General features: G+C 37.6%; 1 long non-coding RNA gene across 1 annotated transcript in view; it reads left to right on the top strand.

The window, feature by feature from the left end:
- Positions 1 to 21,156, top strand: part of LOC132365446 (uncharacterized) — a 152,064-nt gene that overhangs the window by 64,906 nt on the left and 66,002 nt on the right. The window lies entirely within an intron of this gene.

Genomic DNA, 21,156 nt, shown 5'->3' with positions numbered 1-21,156 from the left:
TAAATAACATTTTTTTCTTTGCATGCCTTTTGTTTTTATCTTATTCTTAATTTCAGCTCTTTTGAGGATTAATTGACACATAAAATTGTAAGTATTTAAAGTGTAAATCATGGTGATTTGATGTATGTATACATTGTGAAAGCAAACCCCCCTTTTAGGTAATTAACACATTCATCACCTCACATATTTATCTTTTTTTGTGTGAGAACATTTACGTTCTACTCTCTTAGCAACTTTCAGTTACACAGTACAGTACTGTCAACTATAATCACCATGTTTTACATTAGATCCTCAGACCTTATTCCTTATAACTGAAAGTTGGTACACTTTTGCCAATCTCTCCAACTTTCACCCACCCTTCAGTCCCTGACAAAACCACTTTTCTATTCTATGAATCTGACTTTTAAAAAAATTTTCTTTTAGATTCCACATGTAAGTGCTACATGCAGTATTTGTCTTCCTCTGTCTGGTTTAGTATTTCACTTAGCATGGGGCCCTCAAGGTCCATCCACATTGTTGCAAATGGCAGGATTTTCTTCTTTCTCATGGCTGAATAATATTCCATTGTGTGTGTGTGTCTGTGTGTGTATCGCATCTTTATCTATTCATCTGTTGACGGACATTTGGGTTGTTTCCATATCTTGGTTGTTGTGAATAATGCTGCAATGAATATGGAAGTACAGATATCTCTTCAAGATTCTGTTTTCATTTGCATTAGATATGTACCGAGAAGTGGGCTTGCAGAATCAGATGGTAGTTCCTTTTTTAAGTTTTTGAAGAACTTCCATACTGCTTTCCAATTTACATTCTCACCAAAGTGCATAAGGGTTCCCTTTTCTCCACATCCTCAGCAATACTTATCTCTTGTCTTTTTAAAAAATTTTTATTGGAGTATAGTTGATTTACAATGTGTTAGTTTCTGCTCTACAGCAAAGTGAATCAGTTATACATATACATATATCCACTCTTTTTTAGATTCTTTTCCCATACAGGCCATTACAGAGTATTCCCTGTGCTATACAGTAGGTCCTCATTAGATATCTGTTTTATATACAGTAGTGTATATATGTCAGTCGCAATCTCCCAATTTATCCTTCCCCAACCTTACCCACTAGTAGCCATAAGTTTGTTTTGTACATCTGTGACTCTATTTTTGTTTTGTAGATAAGTTCATTTGTATCCTTTTTTAACTTCTATATATAAGTGATATCATATGATATTTGTCTTTCTCTGTCTGACTTACTTCACTCAGTATGATAATCTCTAGGTCCATGCATGTTGGTACAGATGGCATTATTTTGTTCTTTTTCTATGGCTGAGTAATATTCCATTGTATATATGTACCACATCATCTTTAACCATTCCTCTACTGATAGACATTTAGGTTGCTTCCATGTCCTGGCTATTGTAAATAGTGCTGCAGTGAACATTGGGGTGCATGTATCTTTTTGAATTATGGTTTTCTCAGGGTATATGCCCAGTAGTAGGATTGCTGGATCATATGGTAGCTCTGTTGTTAGTTTTTTAAAGGAACCTCTATACTGTTCTCCATAGTGGTTGTACCAATTTACATTCCCACCAGCAGTGCAGAAGGGTTCCCTTTTCTCCACACACTCTCCAGCATTTATTGTTTGTAGATTTTTTGATGATGGTCATTCTGACTGCTGTGAGGTGATACCTCATCGTAATTTTGATTTGCATTCTCTAACAATTAGTGATGTTGAGCATCTTTTCATGTGCTTTTAAGCCATCTGTATGTTTTCTTTGGAGAAATATCTATTTAGATTTTCTGCCCATTTTTTGATTGGGTTGTTTGTTTTTTGATATATAGATGCATGAGCTGTTTGTAGATTTTGGAGATTAATCCCTTGTCGGTTGCTATCTCTTGTCTTTTTGTTGATAGCTATTCTAACAGTTGTGCAGTGATATCTCAGTGTGATTTTAACTTTATAGTTATTTTTAATAAAGCAGTAAGGACCCATGAAATCACCACTTCAAATAAAAACTAAGGTATTGCCTATAATCTACTTTTAACCACCTGATTTTGCCCTCTCATCAATGCATCCCCCTTTCCCCCTCACTAAAGGTAACCATCATCCTGAATCCTCTGTTCTTTATTCCCTGTTTAAAGTTTGTAGTTATATTTCATCACTGTGTATTACTAAAAATTGTGTTTGTGTGTGTGTTTGTATGTTAAACTAAAAGGGCTCTGAGGTAAAATAAAGGAACAGATTGTCAAATAAAACTCAGACAAATCTAAAATCTTACGAAGTGTCAAATTTACTACTAAAATAAAAAATACAAGCAATCAAGTGGTTTGTGAGAAATACGGGATAGGAGAAGTCTGCTATATTCAGTGGACTCTGTAGGTTCTTACTTTCTGCATTGAATACACGCTGAGGTATCTAATGAGGTTCAAGGGTCACCTCACACAACTGAGAGCATTTAAGTTATGAAACATATCCGGTTTATACCTTGGGGTATATGTGATGTTCTCCAGGGAGACATGACTCATAAATCTGTAGATTTTAGGTGTGTTTACATTAGGCAACCTTAAATCAGGGCATCCTACTCAAAGAACACCAAAGGTAAAGATTCTTTTCCTTGAAGACACTATTGATCTGTTTGCCTGGAGATCCAGTTATGTTTACAAGGAAATTATTTTGGAGCATCTGCCTTATTTTTATTTTCCCCAGGAGCAACCCTCCCCACCCCACTGAAAATCGGGGAAGAAATTTATTACAGTGGCTCTACCTCTCTCCTATCTGTGATCAGAAAACACCTATTTTGAGTTGTTGTTTGAGTAGGTGTTTTACGATATATATGACAACCCTGCTCACATTCAGCTTCTGGACATGTAGATAAGGACCTGAACTTAAGATTCCTGACACAAGTTCCCACTTTGCTTTTCGTGGGACACCTTTTAAAATAACCACTTAGCGTTGAGCCAGTGAAAAGTTAGTGAACTCCACCCCAGCTACCTTTGAAGTACTGGGTGCTTGCTCTCCTAATCTCTATCTCCTGCTCACTTGTGACGGGATGAAGGACTGCCCTTTCCCCAGTTCATTGTTCATACACACCCCCCCCAACACACACACGAATACACCCTGCCCCCTGTTTCTGAGATATATAAGTAGTAAATCTTGTGACTATATTTCCCTTGTGTTAGTGTATTAAAACTCCATCTTCAATCAAAACCACCCCAGGCTTTCCAGTTGCCCCAAATGGAAGTTTGGATGCTGAGCTGCTGTCTCCTTATGAGTGGTTTGTGCCACCTCAGTCAGAAGGTCATAATCATAAACTGCATATTCTTTTATTTTATTGAAGTATAGTTGACATACAACATCATATTAGTTTCGGGTGTACATCATAGTGATTCAATACTTACATACATTTCAAAATGTTCACCATGATAATTCTATTTGCCATCTGTCACCTTACAAAGTTATTACAATATTATTGACTATATTCCCTATGCTGTACATTATATCTCCTTAACTTATTTATTTTATAACTGGAAGTTTTACCTCTTAAACACCTTCATCTATTTCACCTGCCCCCCCCAAGTCCCTGCTTTGTCAACCATCAGTTTGTTTTCTGTACCTATGGGTCTGTTTCTATTTCGTTTTTTTGTTTTTTGTTTTTTTTTAAACATCTTTATTGGAGTATAATTGCTTTACTATGGTGTGTTAGTTTCTGCTTTATAACAAAGTGAATCAGTTAACATATACATATGTACCCATATCTCTTCCCTCTTGCGTCTCCCTCCCTCCAACCCTCCCTATCCCACACCTCTAGGTGGTCACAAAGCGCCGAGCTGATCTCCCTGTGCTATGCAGCTGCTTCCCACTAGCTGTCTATTTTATGTTTGGTAGTGTAGATATGTCCATGCCACTCTCTCACTTTGTCCCAGCTTACCCTTCCCCCTCCCCGTATCCTCAAGTCCATTCTCTAGTAGGTCTGTGTCTTGATTCCCATGTTGCCCCTAGGTTCTTCATGACCATTTTTTTTTTTTTTAGATTCCATATATATGTGTTAGCATATGGTATTTGTTTTTCTCTTTCTGACTTACTTCACTCTGTATGACAGACTCTAGGTCCATCCACCTCACTACAAATAACTCAATTTTGTTTCTTTTTATGGTTGAGTAATAGTCCATTGTATATATGAACCACTTCTTCTTTATCCATTCATCTGTTGATGGACACTTGGGTTGCTTCCATGTCCTGGCTATTGTAAATAGTGCCTCAGTGAACATTTTGGTACATGACTCTTTTTGAATTATGGTTTTCTCAGGGTATATGCCCAGTAGTGGGATTGCTGGGTCGTATGGTAGTTCTATTTCTAGTTTTTTAGGGAACCTCCATACTGTTCTCCATAGTGGCTGTATCAATTTACATTCCCACCAACAGTGCAAGAGGGTTCTCTTTTCTCCACACACTCTCCAGCATTTATTGTTTGTAGATTTTTTGATGATGGCCATTCTGACCAGTGTGAGATGATATCTCATTGTAGTTTTGATTTGCATTTCTCTAATGATTAGCTACGTTGAGCATTCTTTCATGTGTTTGTTGGCAATCTGTATGTCTTCTTTGGAGAAATGTCTATTTAGGTCTTCTGCCCATTTTTGGATTGGTTGTTTTTTTTTTGATATTGAGCTACATGAGTTGCTTGTAAATTTTGGAGATTAATCCTTTGTCAGTTGCTCCATTTGCAAATATTTTCTCCCATTCTGAGGGTTGTCTTTTCGTCTTGTTTATGGTTTCCTTTGCTGTGCAAAAGCTTTTAAGTTTCATTAGGTCCCATTTGTTTATTTTTGTTTTTATTTCCATTTCTCTAGGAGGTGGGTCAAAAAGAATCTTGCTGTGATTTATGTCATAGAGTGTTCTGCCTATGTTTTCCTCTAAGAGTTTGATAGTGTTTGGTCTTACATTTAGGTCTTTAATCCATTTTGAGTTTATTTTTGTGTATGGTGTTAGGGAGTGTTCTAATTTCATTCTTTTACATGTAGCTGTCCAGTTTTCCTAGCACCACTTATTGAAGAGGCTGTCTTTTCTCCACTGTATATTCTTGCCTCCTTTATCAAAGATAAGGTGACCATATGTGCGTGGGTTTATCTCTGGGCTTTCTATCCTGTTCCATTGATCTATATTTCTGTTTTTGTGCCAGTACCATACTTTTTGTTTGTTTTGGTTTTTAGGTTCCACATGTAAGTGAGATCATGCAGTAATTGCCTTTCTCTGTTTGACTTATTTCGCTTAGCGTAATACCCTCTAGATGCATCCATGCTGTCACAAATTACAAGATTTCATTCTTCTTTATGGCTGAATAGTATTCCGTTGTGTGTGTGTGTGTCTGTGTGTGTGTATATATATATATATATATATGCCACATCTTCTATGTTATCCATTTATTTGTTGATGGATACTTAGGTTGTTTCTGTATTGTGGCTATTGTAAATAATGCTACAATAAACATAGGGGTGTAGATATCTTTTTGAGGTAGTTTTTTAATTTTCTTTGGATAAATACCCAGAAGCAGAATTGCTTAATCCAATGGTAGTTTTATTTTTAATTTTTTTGAGGAAACTCCATACTGTTTTGCAAAGTGGCAATGTTAACCATACATTCCAAAGAGAATGTTAACCAATTTACATTCTCACCAACTGTGCATAAGGATTATCTCTTCCCCACAGCCTCACCAACACTTGGTATTTGTTGTCTTTTTTTTTTTTAACTTTTAAATTCCATTTGTATTTTTTTTTGTTTTTTGTTTTTTGTTTTTTTAAGCTCATTCAATCAATCAAGAACTTTATTGCCCAGTCTATATCTTCTTGAAAGGCCATTTCACCTCTTCTCCACCTTATACTTTTTTTTTTTAACATCTTTATTGGAGTATAATTGCTTTACAATGGTGTGTTAGTTTCTGCTTTATAACAAAGTGAATCAGTTATACATATACATATGTTCCCATATCTCTTCCCTCTTGCATCTCCCTCCCTCCCACCTTCTCTATCCCACCCCTCTAGGTGGTCACAAAGCACCAAGCTGATCTCCCTGTTTGTTGTCTTTTTGATCATAGCTATTCTGACAGATGTGAGGTGGCATCTCACTGTGGTTTGAATTTGCATTTCCCTGATGATTGGTGATGTTGTGCATCACAAGCTTACATATAAGTCTTTAATCTAGTTTGAGTTTATTTTTGTGTATGGTGGAGAAAGTAGTCCAGTTTGGCTCTTTTGCATGTACTGTACACCATTTATTGAAAATGCTGTATTTTTCCTATTTTGTATTTTTGCCTCCTTTGTTGTAGAGTATTTGACCACATGAGTGTGGGTTTATTTCTGGACTCTCTATTCTGTTCCATTGATCTATCTATTCTGTGTCCATTTTGGTGCCAGTTGCTTTGATTACTGTAGCTTTGTAGTATAATTTGAAATCAGGGAATGTGATATCTCAGATTTATTCTTCATTTCAAATTTGTTTTGGCTATTTGGTTTTTGTGTGTGTGTGTGTGTGTTTCCATATAAATTTTAGAATTATTTGTTCTAGTTCTGTGAAAAATTCATTTGGTATTTTCATAGGGATTGCACTGAATATGTAGATTGCCTTGGGTAATATGATCATTTTAACAATATTAAATCTTCCAATCCATGAGCATGCTATATTTTACCATGTGTTTGTGTCATCTTCAGTTTCTTTCATCAGTGTCTTGTAGATTTGTGAGCACAAGTCTTTTGCCTCCTTGGTTAGATTTATTCCAGGTATTTTATTCTTTTTGATGAAATTGTAAATGGGATTATTTTCTTAATTTCTCTAATAGTTCTTTGCTAATGACAGAAAAGAAATAGATTTCTGTATATTAAGCTTGTATCCTGCAACTTTATTGAATTCATTTATTAAGTCTCATTGGTGGAGACTTTAGAGTTTTCTATATATAGTATCATGTCATCTGCAAATAGTGACAGTTTTACTTCTTCCCTTCCAATTTGAATGCCTTTTGTTTCTTTTTCTTGGCTGATTGCTGTGGCTAGGACTTACAAAACCATGTGAAATAGAAGTGGCAAGTGTAGGAATCCTTGTCTTGTTCCTGACTTTAGTAAAAGCTTTCAGCTTTTCACCATTGAGTATGGTGTTAGCTGTGGGTTTTTCATAAATGGCCTTTAGTGTGTTGAGATATGTTCCCTATACAAACTTTGATGAGAATTTTTGTTTTTTATGAATGGATTTTGAATTTTGTCAAATGTTTTTGCTGTGTCTATGGAGATGATTACGTGATGTGTATCCTTCATTTTGTTAATGTGGTGTATCTCATTGATTGATGTGCAGGTATTGAACCATCCTCACATCCTTGGAATAAATCCCACTTGAAAATGTCATATGATCCTTTTTGTATATTGTCGAATTCATTTTGCTAATATTTTGTGAGGATTTTTGCAGCCTTATTCCTCACAGTTATTAGACTATAATAGTTCATTCATATTTAAAATAGTTATTGATGGGTATGTACTCATTGCTGTTTTGTTAATTGTTTTCTGGTTGTTTTTGTAGTTACTTTTGTTTCTTTCTTATTCTTTTGCTGTCTTCCCTTGTGATTCGATGACTGTTCTTTAGTGTTATGTTTGGATTTCTTTCTCTTCTTTGTGCGTGTATCTAATATAGGCTTTTGGTTTGTGGTTACCATGAGGTTCATATATACATATATATATATACACACATACATACATATATATATATGTTTATATATTGCATATATTATCTATAATAGTTATTATCTTAAGTTGATAATCTCTTAAGTCCAAACACATTTTAACAACCCTGCATTTTTACACCCTCCCATGTTTAATATTTTTACATCATATTTTACATCTTTTGTTTTGTGCATCCTTTACATACTTATATCCTTTAATACTTACTGTGGATATAGATGATTTCACTACTTTTGTCTTAACTTTTCTGCTAGTTGTATAAGTGGTTGATTGACTACCTTTTATGTATGTTTGCCTTTACCAACGAGATTTTTCCTTTCAAATTTTTATATTTATAGTTGTATTCTTTTGTTTTCTGCTTAGAGAAGTTGCTTTTACATTTTCTGTACAGCCAGTTTAGAGGTGCTGAACTCTGTTAGCTTTTGCTTGTCTGTAAAACTCTCTACCTCTCCTTCAAATCTGAATGATAGCTTTGCTAGGCTGAGTATACTTGGTTTAGGTTTTCCCCTTTTATCACTTTGAATATATCATACCACTCCCTTCTGACCTACAAAGTTTCTGCTGAAAAGTCAGTTCATTGTCTTATGGGAGTTTTCTTGTACATAACTCATTGCTTTTCTCTTGCTGCTCTTAAGAGTCTCTTTAAATTTAATTTTTGACATTTTAGTTATAATGTGTCTTGTTGTGGACCTATTTGTTCATCTTGTTTGGGAGTCTCTGAAGTTCCTGTTCCTGGATGTCTGTTTCTTTTCCCAGGTTACAGAAGTTTATAGCTATTATGTCTTCAAATATGTTTTCTGCCCCTTTCTTTTTTTTTAAATTTATTTTTGGCTGCATTTTGGGTCTTTGTTGCTACACATGGGCTTTCTCTAGTTGCAGTGAGTGGGGGCTACACTTCATTTTGGTGTGCAGGCTTCTCATTGCGGTGGCTTCTCTTGTTGTGGAGCACGGGCTCTAGGTACACAGGCTTCAGTAGTTGTGGCACACGGGCTTAGTTGCTCTGTGGCATGTGGGATCTTCCCGGACCAGGGATTGAACCTGTGTCTTCTGCATTGGCAGGTGGATTCTTAACTACTGCACCACCAGGGAAGTCCCTCTCTGCCCCTTTCTATGTCTCTTCTCCTTCTGGGACCCCTGTAATGCAAATGTTAGTATGCTTGATGTTGTCTCAGAAATCTCTTAAACTGTCCTCATTAATTTTTTTATTTTCTTTTTTCTGCTCAACTTGGGTGATTTCCTCTATTCTATCTTCCAGTTCACTGATCTGTTGCTCTGTATCATCTAATCTACTGTTGATTCCTTCTAGTGTAATTTTTATTTAAGATATTGCATTATTAACCTCTGTCTTGTTCTTATATTTTCTAACTCTTTGCTAAACTCACTGTTTTCATCTATTCTTTTCCCAATTGATTGGGCATCTTTATGATTATTAATTACTTTGAATCCTTAGTGGATATATTGCTTATCTTCACTTTGATTAGTTCATTTTTGAGGTTTTATCTTGTTCCTTCATTTGGAGCATACTCCTCTGTCTCCTCATTTTGCACAAATCTCTGTGTTTACTTTTATGTGTTAGGTCAGTTATGTTTTCTGACTTTGCAGAAGTAGGAGACATCCTATGGGGCCCAGCAGCACACTCCTGTCTGGTCACCAAAACTAAACACTTTAGGGGTGCCCTCTGTGTAGGCTGTGTGGGATCTTCTGTTGTGGTGGGGCTGACGACTATGGGTGTGATGTTAGGTGGGGCTGACATCATCCTGGTTGGCAGCCTGGTCTGGCCTCATGCAGTGGCTGCCATCCCCCTGGTGTGGGGGTCTGGGACTCTGTTCTGCTGGCTGCATGACCTGTGGATTTCTGGATCTGATGCTGGCCTGCTGGTGGGCAGGTAAGCTCCCAGCATTAGTAGGCTAGAGGGAGGACTTCAAAATGGCTTTTTCCAACACTAGTTTTCTTGTGATAGAATGAGCTTTCCAAAATGGCTTCTGCCAGCATCTGTGTCCCTAGGTGTAGTCCCAGTTGCCTCCTGCCTTTTTGGAAGGCTCTCTAAGATTAGCAAGTGTACCTAACCCAGGCTCTTTTTAAATTACTGCCTCTGTGTGTTGTCTTCGAGTATGTGAGATTTTGCGCCAGCCCTTTAAGAGCAGAGTCTATATTTTCTGTAGCCCTTCAATCTCTCCCATATGCAAGTCCCACCCACTGGCCTTCAAAGCCAGATGTTCTAGAGACTTGTCTTCCTGGTGTAAGACTCCTGGGCTGGTATGCCTGATGGGGGGCTTGAATCATTCTCTCTTTGCAAGAACCTCTGCAATTGTGATTATTCTCCCATTTGTGGGTTGCATACTCTGTGTTGTGGGTCTTGACTACACCATGTCTTTGCCCCTCCTCCCATCTTGTTGTTTGGCTTTTTTTTAATATAGTAAATTGTGGCAAATCTATTTTGCCAGTTTTCATGTGATTCTCATAGATAGTTGTGCTTTAAATAGTTGTAATTTAGTGTGCCTATGGAAGAAAGTGATCTCAGGGTCTTACTACCTCACCATCTTGGCCACACCGCCCCAGATATTAATATTTCCTCTGGTTCATCCAGCTAAGCTTGCCTCAAGAAGATCCTTCCACAGAGATGACAAGAGAATGAGGGAACCATGCATTCTGCACCTACTAAGTGTATAAATTTCCCCAATGGTAATTTAAGCCATGTATTCCTAGTGGTCAGTGTGTCAGTGCGCCATTGAACAACTTAATTACATTTATGCTGTCCATTTACACTGGAATAGTCACTTTTGCAGGAGCTTAATTGTATTGGTTTACTGACCAATTGTGTGTCTGATGAAAATGGTTACATAAATGTTACAACTTGAAATAATATTATAAACGATAATAGTTTGTTGTTCCAGTGTAAATAGAGAATATTAATTTTTATGTACTGGGATAAATAAATCTATAAGCATTAAGTGGAAGGAGAGTGAACATAGGAAAACCTCATAAAAGACTGAAAACTGAAATTTAATGGGCTTATACTCTTTTTGCTTTTACTATTAAGTGTATTTTATAATATAAAATTCTATCAGTTAGTGGCATGTCCTTTTCTAATATAGCAGAGTAACCTCTGGGCAAAACTTCAAGTTTTCCAAGAACAAAGGAAATTAATTATTAGACACAGAAAGCAGGGGATAGACCAAAAAACACAAAAACATAATTCCAAGATATACTCTTGAGGTGAAAAAGTTGTCACAAGTCAAATGACTGCTGAGGACATTAAAAAGTGGAATACACAGTTAATATTATGGTAAAAAATAAAGCAGGAGGTAAGGAGAAGATGGCGGAAGAGTAAGACGCGGAGATCACCTTCCTTCCCACAGGTACAGTAGAAATACATCTACGCATGGAACTGCTCCTACAGAACACCCACTGAACGCTGGCAGAAAACGTCCGACCTCCAAAAAGGCAAGAAACTCCCCCCGTACTTGGGTAGGGCAAAAGAAAAAAAGAAATAACAGAGACAAAAGAATAGGGACGGCACCTGCACCAGTGGGAGGGAGCTGTGAAGGAGGAAAGATTTCCACGCACTAGGAAGCCCCTTCGCGGGCAGAGACTGCGGGTGGCAGAGGGGAAGCTTCGGAGCCACAGAGGAGAGCGCAGCCACAGGGGTGCGGAGGACAAAGCGGAGAGGTTCCCGCACTTCCCGCACAGAGGAGCGGTGCCGACCAGCACTCACCAGCCCGAGAGGCTTGTCTGCTCACCCGCCGGGGCGGGCGGGGGCTGGGAGCTGAGGCTCGGGCTTCGGTGGGATCACAGGGAGAGGACTGGTGTTGGCGGCGTGAACACAGCCTGAAGGGGTTAGCGCACCACAGCTGGCTGGGAGGGAGACCGGGAAAAGGTCTGCAGCTGCCGAAGAGGCAAGAGACTTTTTCTTGCCTCTTTGTTTCGCTGCGCGCAAGGAGAGGGGATTCAGAGCGCCGCCTAAACGAACTCCAGAGAAGGGCGTGAGCCGCGGCGATCAGCGCGGACCCCAGAGACGGGCGTGAGACGCTGGGGCTGCTGCTGCCGCCTCCAAAAAGCCTGTGTGCGAGCACAGGTCACTCTCCACACCGCCCCTCCCGGGAGCCTGTGCAGCCCGCCACTGGCAGGGTCCCGTGATCCGGGGACAACTTCCCCGGGAGAACGCACGATGCGCCTCGGGCTGCTGCAAGGTCACGACGCCTCTGACGCAGCAGGCTCGCCCCGCCTCCTCCGTACCGCTCCCTCCCCCCGGCCTGAGTGAGCCAGAGCCCTCGAAGCAGCTGCTCCTTTAACCCCGTTCTATCCGGGTGGGGAACAGACGCCCTCAGGCGACCTACACGCAGAGGCAGGTCCAAATCCAAAGCTGAACCTCAGGAGCTGTGCGAACAGGGAAGAGAAGGGGAAATCTCTCCCAGCAGCCTCAGAAGCAGCGGATTAAAACTCCACAAACAACTTGATGTGCCTGCATCTGTTGAATACCTGAATAGACAACGAATCATCCCAAATTCAGGAGGTGGACTTTGGGAGCAGGATATATTAATTTTTTCCCTTTTCCTTTTTTTTTTGAGTGTATATGTATATGCTTCTGGGTGAGATTTTGTCTGTATAGCTTTGCTTTACAATAGCTTTATTTTACTTCACTATATTATAGCCTCTTTCTTTCTTTCTTTCTATTTTTTCTCCCTTTTACTCTGAGCCGTGTGGACGAAAGGCTCTTGGTGCTCCAGCCAGGCATCAGGGCCGTGCCTCTGAGGTGGGAGAGCCAACTTAAGGGCACTGGTCCACAAGAGACCTCCCAGCTCCACGTAATACCAAACGGCAAATATCTCTCAGAGATCTCCATCTCAACATCAAGACCCAGCTTCACTCAACGACCAGCAAGCTACAGTGCTGGACACCCTATGCCAAACAACTAGCAAGACAGGAACACAGCCCCATCCATTAGCAGGGAGGCTGCCTAAAATCATAATAAGGCCACAGACACCCCAAAATACACCACCAGACGTGGAAGTGCCCACCAGAAAGACAAGATCCAGCCTCATCCACCAGAACTCAGGCACTACTTCCCTCCACCAGGAAGCCTACACAACCCACTGAACCAACCTTAGCCACTGGGGACAGATACCAAAAACAACGGGAAGTACAAACCTGCAGCCTGTGAAAAGGAGACCCCAAACATAGTAAGATAAGCAAAATGAGATGACAGAAAAACACACAGCAGATGAAGGAGCAGGGTCAAAACACACCAGACTTAACAAATGAAGAGGAAATAGGTAGTCTACCTGAAAAAGAATTCAGAATAATGATAGTAAGGATGATCCAAAATCTTGGAAATAGAATAGACAAAATGCAAGAAACATTTAACAAGGACGTAGAAGAACTAAAGAGGAACCAAGCAATGATGAAAAACACAATAAATGAAATTAAAAATACTCTAGATGGGATCAATAGCAGAATAACTGAGGCAGAAGAAAGGATAAGTGACCTGGAAGATAAAATGGTGGAAATAACTACTACAGAGCAGGATAAAGAAAAAAGAATGAAAAGAACTGAGGACAGTCTCAGAGACCTCTGGGACAACATTAAACGCACCAACATTCGAATTATAGGGGTCCCAGAAGAAGAAGAGAAAAAGAAAGGGACTGAGAAAATATTTGAAGAGATTATAGTTGAAAACTTCCCTAATATGGGAAAGGAAATAGTTAATCAAGTCCAGGAAGCACAGAGAGTCCCATACAGGATAAACCCAAGGAGAAACACGCCAAGACACATATTAATCAAACTGTCAAAAATTAAATATAAGGAAAACATATTAAAGGCAGCAAGGGAAAAACAACAAATAACACACAAGGGAATCCCCATAAGGTTAACATCTGATCTTTCAGCAGAAACTCTGCAAGCCAGAAGGGAGTGGCAGGATATACTTAAAGTGATGAAGGAGAAAAACCTACAACCAAGATTACTCTACCCAGCAAGGATCTCATTCAGATTCGATGGAGAAATTAAAACCTTTACAGACAAGCAAAAGCTGAGAGAGTTCAGCACCACCAAACCAGCTTTACAACAAATGTTAAAGGAACTTCTCTAGGCAAGAAACACAAGAGAAGGAAAACACCTACAATAACAAACCCAAAACATTTAAGAACATGGGAATAGGAACATACATATCGATAATTACCTTGAATGTAAATGGATTAAATGCTCCCACCAAAAGACACAGGCTGGCTGAATGGATACAAAAACAAGACCCATATATATGCTGTCTACAAGAGACCCACTTCAGACCTAGAGACACATACAGACTGAAAGTGAGGGGATGGAAAAAGATATTCCATGCAAATGGAAATCAAAAGAAAGCTGGAGTAGCAATTCTCATATCAGACAAAATAGACTTTAAAATAAAGACTATTACAAGAGACAAAGAAGGACACTATATAATGATCAAGGGATCGATCCAAGAGGAAGGTATAACAATTGTAAATATTTATGCACCCAACATAGGAGCACCTCAATACATAAGGCAAATACTAACAGCCATAAAAGGGGAAATCGACAGCAACACAATTATAGTAGGGGACTTTAACACCCCACTTTCACCAATGGACAGATCATCCAAAATGAAAATAAATAAGGAAACACAAGCTTTAAATGATACATTAAACAATATGGACTTAATTGATATTTATAGGACATTCCACCCCAAAACAACAGAATACACATTTTTCTCAAGTGCTCATGGAACATTCTCCAGGATAGATCATATCTTGGGTCACAAATCAAGCCTTGGTAAATTTAAGAAAATTGAAATCGTATCAAGTATCTTTTCCGACCACAACGCTATGAGACTAGATATCAATTACAGGAAAAGATCTGTAAAAAATACAAACACATGGAGGCTACACAATACATTACTTAATAACGAAGTGATTACTGAAGAAATCAAAGGGGAAATCAAAAAATACCTAGAAACAAATGACAATGGAGATACGACGACCCAAAACCTATGGGACGCAGCAAAAGCAGTGCTAAGAGGGAAGTTTATAGCAATACAAGCCTACCTCAAGAAACAGGAAACATCTCGAATAAACAACCTAACCTTGCACCTAAAGCAATTAGAGAAAGAAGAACAAAGAAACCCCAAAGCCAGCAGAAGGAAAGAAATTATAAAGATCAGGTCAGAAATAAATGAAAAAGAAATGAAGGCAACAATAGCAAAAATCAATGAAACTAAAAGCTGGTTCTTTGAGAAGATAAACAAAATTGATAAACCATTAGCCAGACTCATCAAGAGAAAAAGGGAGAAGACTCAGATCAATAGAATTAGAAATGAAAAAGGAGAAGTAACCACTGACACTGCAGAAATACAAAAGATCATGAGAGATTACTACAAGCAACTCTATGCCAATAAAATGGACAACCTGGAAGAAATGGACAGATTCTTAGAAATGCACAAACTGCCGAGACTGAACCAGGAAGAAATAGAAAATATGAACAGACCAATCACAAGCACTGAAATTGAAACTGTGATTAAAAACCTTCCAACAAACAAAAGCCCAGGGCCAGATGGCTTCACAGGTGAATTCTATCAAACATTTAGAGAAGAGCTAACATCTATCCTTCTCAAACTCTTCCAAAATATTGCAGAGGGAGGAACACTCCCAAACTCATTCTACGAGGCCACCATCACCCTGATACCAAAACCAGACAAAGATGTCACAAAGAAAGAAAACTACAGGCCAATATCACTGATGAACATAGATGCAAAAATCCTCAACAAAATACTAGCAAACAGAATGCAACAGCACATTAAAAGGATCATACACCATGATCAAGTGGGGTTTATCCCAGGAATGCAAAGATTCTTCAATATATGCAAATCAATCAATGTGATACACCATATTAACAAATTGAAGGAGAAAAACCATATGATCATCTCAATAGATGCAGAGAAAGCTTTCGACAAAATTCAACACCCATTTATGATAAAAGCCCTGCAGAAAGTAGGCATAGAGGGAACTTTCCTCAACATAATAAAGGCCATATATGACAAACCCACAGCCAACATTGTCCTCAATGGTGAAAAACTGAAACCATTTCCACTAAGATCAGGAACAAGACAAGGTTGCCCACTCTCACCACTATTATTCAACATAGTTTTGGAAGTGTTAGCCACAGCAATCAGAGAAGACAAAGAAATAAAAGGAATCCAAATCGGAAAAGAAGAAGTAAAGCTGTCACTGTTTGCAGATGACATGATACTATACATAGAGAATCCTAAAGATGCTACCAGAAAACTCCTAGAGCTAATCAATGAATTTGGTAAAGTAGCAGGATACAAAATTAATGCACAGAAATCTCTTGCATTTCTATACACTAATGACAAAAAATCTGAAAGTGAAATTAAGAAAACACTCCCATTTACCATTGCAACAAAAAGAATAAAATATCTAGGAATAAACCTACCTAAGGAGACAAAAGACCTGTATGCAGAAAATTATAAGACACTGATGAAAGAAATTAAAGATGATACAAATAGATGGAGAGATATACCATGTTCCTGGATTGGAAGAATCAACATTGTGAAAATGACTCTACTACCCAAAGCAATCTACAGATTCAATGCAATCCCTATCAAACTACCACTGGCATTTTTCACAGAACTAGAACAAAAAATTTCACAATTTGTATGGAAACACAAAAGACCCCGAATAGCCAAAGCAATCTTGAGAACGAAAAATGGAGCTGGGGGAATCAGGCTCCCTGACTTCAGACTATATTACAAAGCTTCAGTAATCAAGACAGTATGGTACTGGCACAAAAACAGAAATATAGATCAATGGAACAAGATAGAAAGCCCAGAGATAAACCCACACACATATGGTCACCTTATCTTTGATAAAGGAGGCAAGCATATACAGTGGAGAAAAGACAGCCTCTTCAATAAGTGGTGCTGGGAAAATTGGACAGGTACATGTAAAAATATGAAATTAGAACACTCCCTGACACCATGCACAAAAATAAACTCAAAATGGATTAAAGACCTAAGTGTAAGGGCAGACACTATCAAACTCTTAGAGGAAAACATAGGCAGAACACTCTATGACATACATCACAGCAAGATTCTTTTTGACCCAGCTCCCAGAGAAATGGAAATAAGAACACAAATCAACAAATGGGACCTAATGAAACTTAAAAGCTTTTGTACAGCAAAGGAAACCATAAACAAGACCAAAAGACAACCATCAGAATGGGAGAAAATATTTGCAAATGTAGCAACTGACAAAGGATTAATCTCCAAGATCTACAAGCAGCTCATGCAGCTCAATAACAAAAAAACGAACAACCCAATCCAAAAATGGGCAGAAGACCTAAATAGACATTTCTCCAAAGAAGATATACAGATGGCCTACAGACACATGAAAGAATGCTCAACATCATTAATCATTAGAGAAATGCAAGTCAAAACTACAATGAGATATCATCTCACACCGGTCAGAATGGCCATCATCAAAAAATCTAGAAACAATAAATGCTGGAGAGGGTGTGGAGGAAAGGGAACACTCTTGCAGTGTTGGTGGGAATGTAAATTGATACAGCCACTATGGAGAACAGTATGGAGGTTCCTTAAAAAACTACAAATAGAACTACCATACGACCCAGCAATCCCACTACTGGGCATATACCCTGAGAAAACCATAGGTCAAAAAGAGTCATGTACCACAATGTTCATTGCAGCTCTATTTACAATAGCCAGGACATGGAAGCAACCTAAATGTCCATCGACAGATGAATGGATAAAGAAGATGTGGCACATATATACAATGGAATATTACTCAGCCATAAAAAGAAATGAAATGGAGGTATTTGTAATGAGGTGGATGGAGTTAGAGTCTGTCATACAGAGTGAAGTAAGTCAGAAAGAGAAAAACAAATACAGTATGCGAACACATATATACGGAATCTAAGGAAGAAAAAAAAAAAAAAAAAAAAAGGCCATGAAGAACCTAGTGGCAAGACGGGAATAAAGACACAGACCTACTAGAGAATGGACTCGAGGATATGGGGAGGGGGTGGGGTGAGATGTGACAGGGTAAGAGAGTGTCATGGACATATATACACTACCAAATGTAAAATAGATAACTCGTGGGAAGCAGCCGCATAGCACAGGGAGATCAGCTCGGTGCTTTGTGACCACCTAGAGGGGTGGGATGGGGAGGGTGGGAGGGAGGGAGATGCAAGAGGGAAGAGAAATGGGAACATACTGTGTATGTATAACTGATTCACTTTGTTATAAAGCAGAAGCTAACACACCATTGTAAGGCAATTATACTTCAATAAAGATGTTTAAAAAAAAAAAAGATATATAATGCACTTAAATAAAATGAACAAAATCAATAAAATGACAAAAAATGCTAACTATAAAAAATAAAATAAAATAAAATAAAGCAATCCTTTATCAGGTTACAATATTGGAAATCATATAATATCAAAATATGATATAAAATGTAAAAGAATAATTACTATCATATATTTTACTTAAATTTGAATAAAGCTCTTGATTTAGTGATAATGAATCAGTTCACACTATCTGTGTTTACAGGAGTGAGAATTGCTTGACCACTTTTTGTCTGTTTATCACAGGAAGTCTATAACGCAAGAGAGAATTTTTCTCTTAATTGATCCACTTAATGATTATTTTGTGAGCCATTGGGTGGACTAGAACAGGTGCAATGGCATCAAACTAATAGAGAATCAGCTATTCTCTAGAATGGGCACATTCTGTTCCAGTTTTTCCAGTTCAAAAGTGTTGAAAGCAAGATCACAAAGAGATATTTGTACACACATGTTCATAGCAACATTAATCACAATAGTCAAAAGGTGGAAGCAACCCATGTGTCTATCAACAGATAAATGGATAAACAAAATATGGTGTATATGTACAATAGCATATGATTCAATTTTAAAAAGGAAGAAAATCCTGACACATGCTACAACATGGGTGAACCTTGAGAACATTAGCCAGTCACAAAAAGACAAATACTGTATGATTCCATTTATGTGAAGTATATAGAATAGTCAAATTCGTAGAGACAGAAATTAGAATGCTAATTGCCAGGGGCTAAGGGTAAGGGAGAAGGGGGAGTTGTTTAAGGGATACAGAGTTTCAGTTTTACAAAATGAAAGAGCTCTTCTGGAGATTGGTTGCAGAATATACTTAATACTACTGAACTGCACACTTAAAAATGGTTAAGGTGGTAAATTTTATCTTATGTATATTTTACCATAATTAAAAGTAAATAAAAAAACACAGGGGAAGAGAAAAAAGTCATCCCAGATGACTGTAGTGTTGCAACCAGAGTTTGGAACAACTTTGCTTGTCTACACCATGGTCTCAAAGTGTGATCCTTGGATCAGCAGCATTATCATCACCTGGGGACTTCAAAACATTTTTATTCAATGTTTTATTCCCCCTACTTAATAGGAAAAAGCAGATTTATATTGGGTTATCTCTAGTCCTCACTAAAATAAAATTAATACTGTAGTGACTTTTGTAAAATGAATAAAATTAGTATATTATAAGAATTCAAAAAGTGTTCAATACTACTTTATGTTTACCTTATAAGATATTTATGAATAAGGTAAATAATTTCACTTTAAAAAATTTGTTCAAGCCGATAGTCATATAAATAAAATTTAGAGGAAATGATGACTATAAACAAATATAAGAAATAAATTGATTTATGTGGACAAGTGGACATTCCCCAGGTACTATTCAAAATATTATTTTCTTCCACTTTTATTGAGGTATAATTGATAGATGACATTATATAAGTTTAAGGTGTACAGCAAAATGATTTGATATAAGTATATATTACAAAAAGATTTCTACAGTACGTTTAGTTAACATTCATCACCTCATACAGTTACATTTTTTCCCCCCATGATGAGAACTTTTAAGATCTGTTCCCTTAACAGCTTTCAAATATACAGTCCAGTATTGTGACTCATGGTCGTCTTTGGAGACACTGGCCATGGTGCTGAACTTGAATTCTGGAGGCGCTTTGGTGTTCAAAGCCTGACCTCTTTAGTTTCTGGATAGTAAGAGTTCAAAGGAGGGATCCTGACAGGGCATCGGGTTTGGCAAAGACCACAGTGAAAAGATCACAGTGAGACATTTGAAAGGGTTCAGAGCTCCAGCTAAGTATCACGTAGAATGGAAATATCTCAATATTTTAACAACTGTTCTGGATGTACTGCTGTGTATTGATGACCCTGGCAATACTTTATTGGTTTGTTTTGAAAAGTTTGTGATCATATATGTCTGCTCAGTGACTTTAATTAGTTTTAACATATTACTCTGAAAATATGGAATTGTCATAAAATGTAATGTCTGGGCTTGAATTAGATCAAGCCTCTGGAAAGTTGGAGGTATTAATAGTGGGGACTGAATTGTAGAATCTCAGAATAAAAATCAGAAAGGGTCCAGAGTGATCCAAGATAAGCATGTAATCTTGAAAGATTATAGTTCAGTAGTTTGCACACTCTACTATTTAAACTGTGTTAAATGGGCCAAGAAAAAGAGATGGAAAATGCTTAATTCCTTTGTGGAGGAGACTAAATTAAAAAACTGGCTAAATAAAACCTAAGAAAATAATAATTCACAATAATTGCTTTCACAATAATTATGAGGGTTTTGAACCTCCTGGTGAATACTGTTTAAATAATGATTTCTGTGTAGTATATATATAATATTATCTTTCCAGTCATGTTTGATGATTACTGTTAGCTTTACATTGACACACAGAATTTACCTTCCATATGCATTTTGTAAGGATAACTTTATTCTGTATCTAGTAAAAATGGATATATGATTTTTATCAGGCTGGTGAAATGTTAGTTTCTTCATTTTATGGCTCTAATGAACCTTCTTAAGAAGTTAGTAAAATATAACCAAAAATAGTACTGAGAGGTTTTTTTTCCTTTATTCTTGAATCATTTGAGAGTAAGTTTACTGACAAGGTATGCCAGCATTTCAGAATACTCTAGAATGTATTTTCTTGAAACAGGATTTCTCTTATATAACCAGACTACAACCATCAGAATTAGGAAATTAACAGTGATACATGCTATTATCTGATAAGCAGATCCCTCTCAAGTGTTGCCAGTTGTCTCAGTAATGTCCTTTTATCAAATAATCCAATCAATGTTCACGTGTTTCATTTATTTGTCATGCTTCTTTAGATTCCTCCAGTAATTTTATAAATGTTTCTTAACTTACATTTGTTTTATGTTTCCTCAGAATTAAATTCAGGGTGTGCACTTTTGCCAGCAATATCCCAGAAATGAAGCCTTGTTTTTATTGTATCTTATCAGGTAGTACACAATTCGTTAACCTTCATCACTTAAAGTAGGGTTTGTAAACATGTTTCTACACTGTAAATCACTTT

This window comes from Balaenoptera ricei, chromosome 4 (assembly GCF_028023285.1).
Source record: "Balaenoptera ricei isolate mBalRic1 chromosome 4, mBalRic1.hap2, whole genome shotgun sequence".
Classification (NCBI taxonomy): Eukaryota; Metazoa; Chordata; class Mammalia; order Artiodactyla; family Balaenopteridae; genus Balaenoptera; species Balaenoptera ricei.
This window is presented reverse-complemented; position numbering and strand designations above follow the sequence as displayed.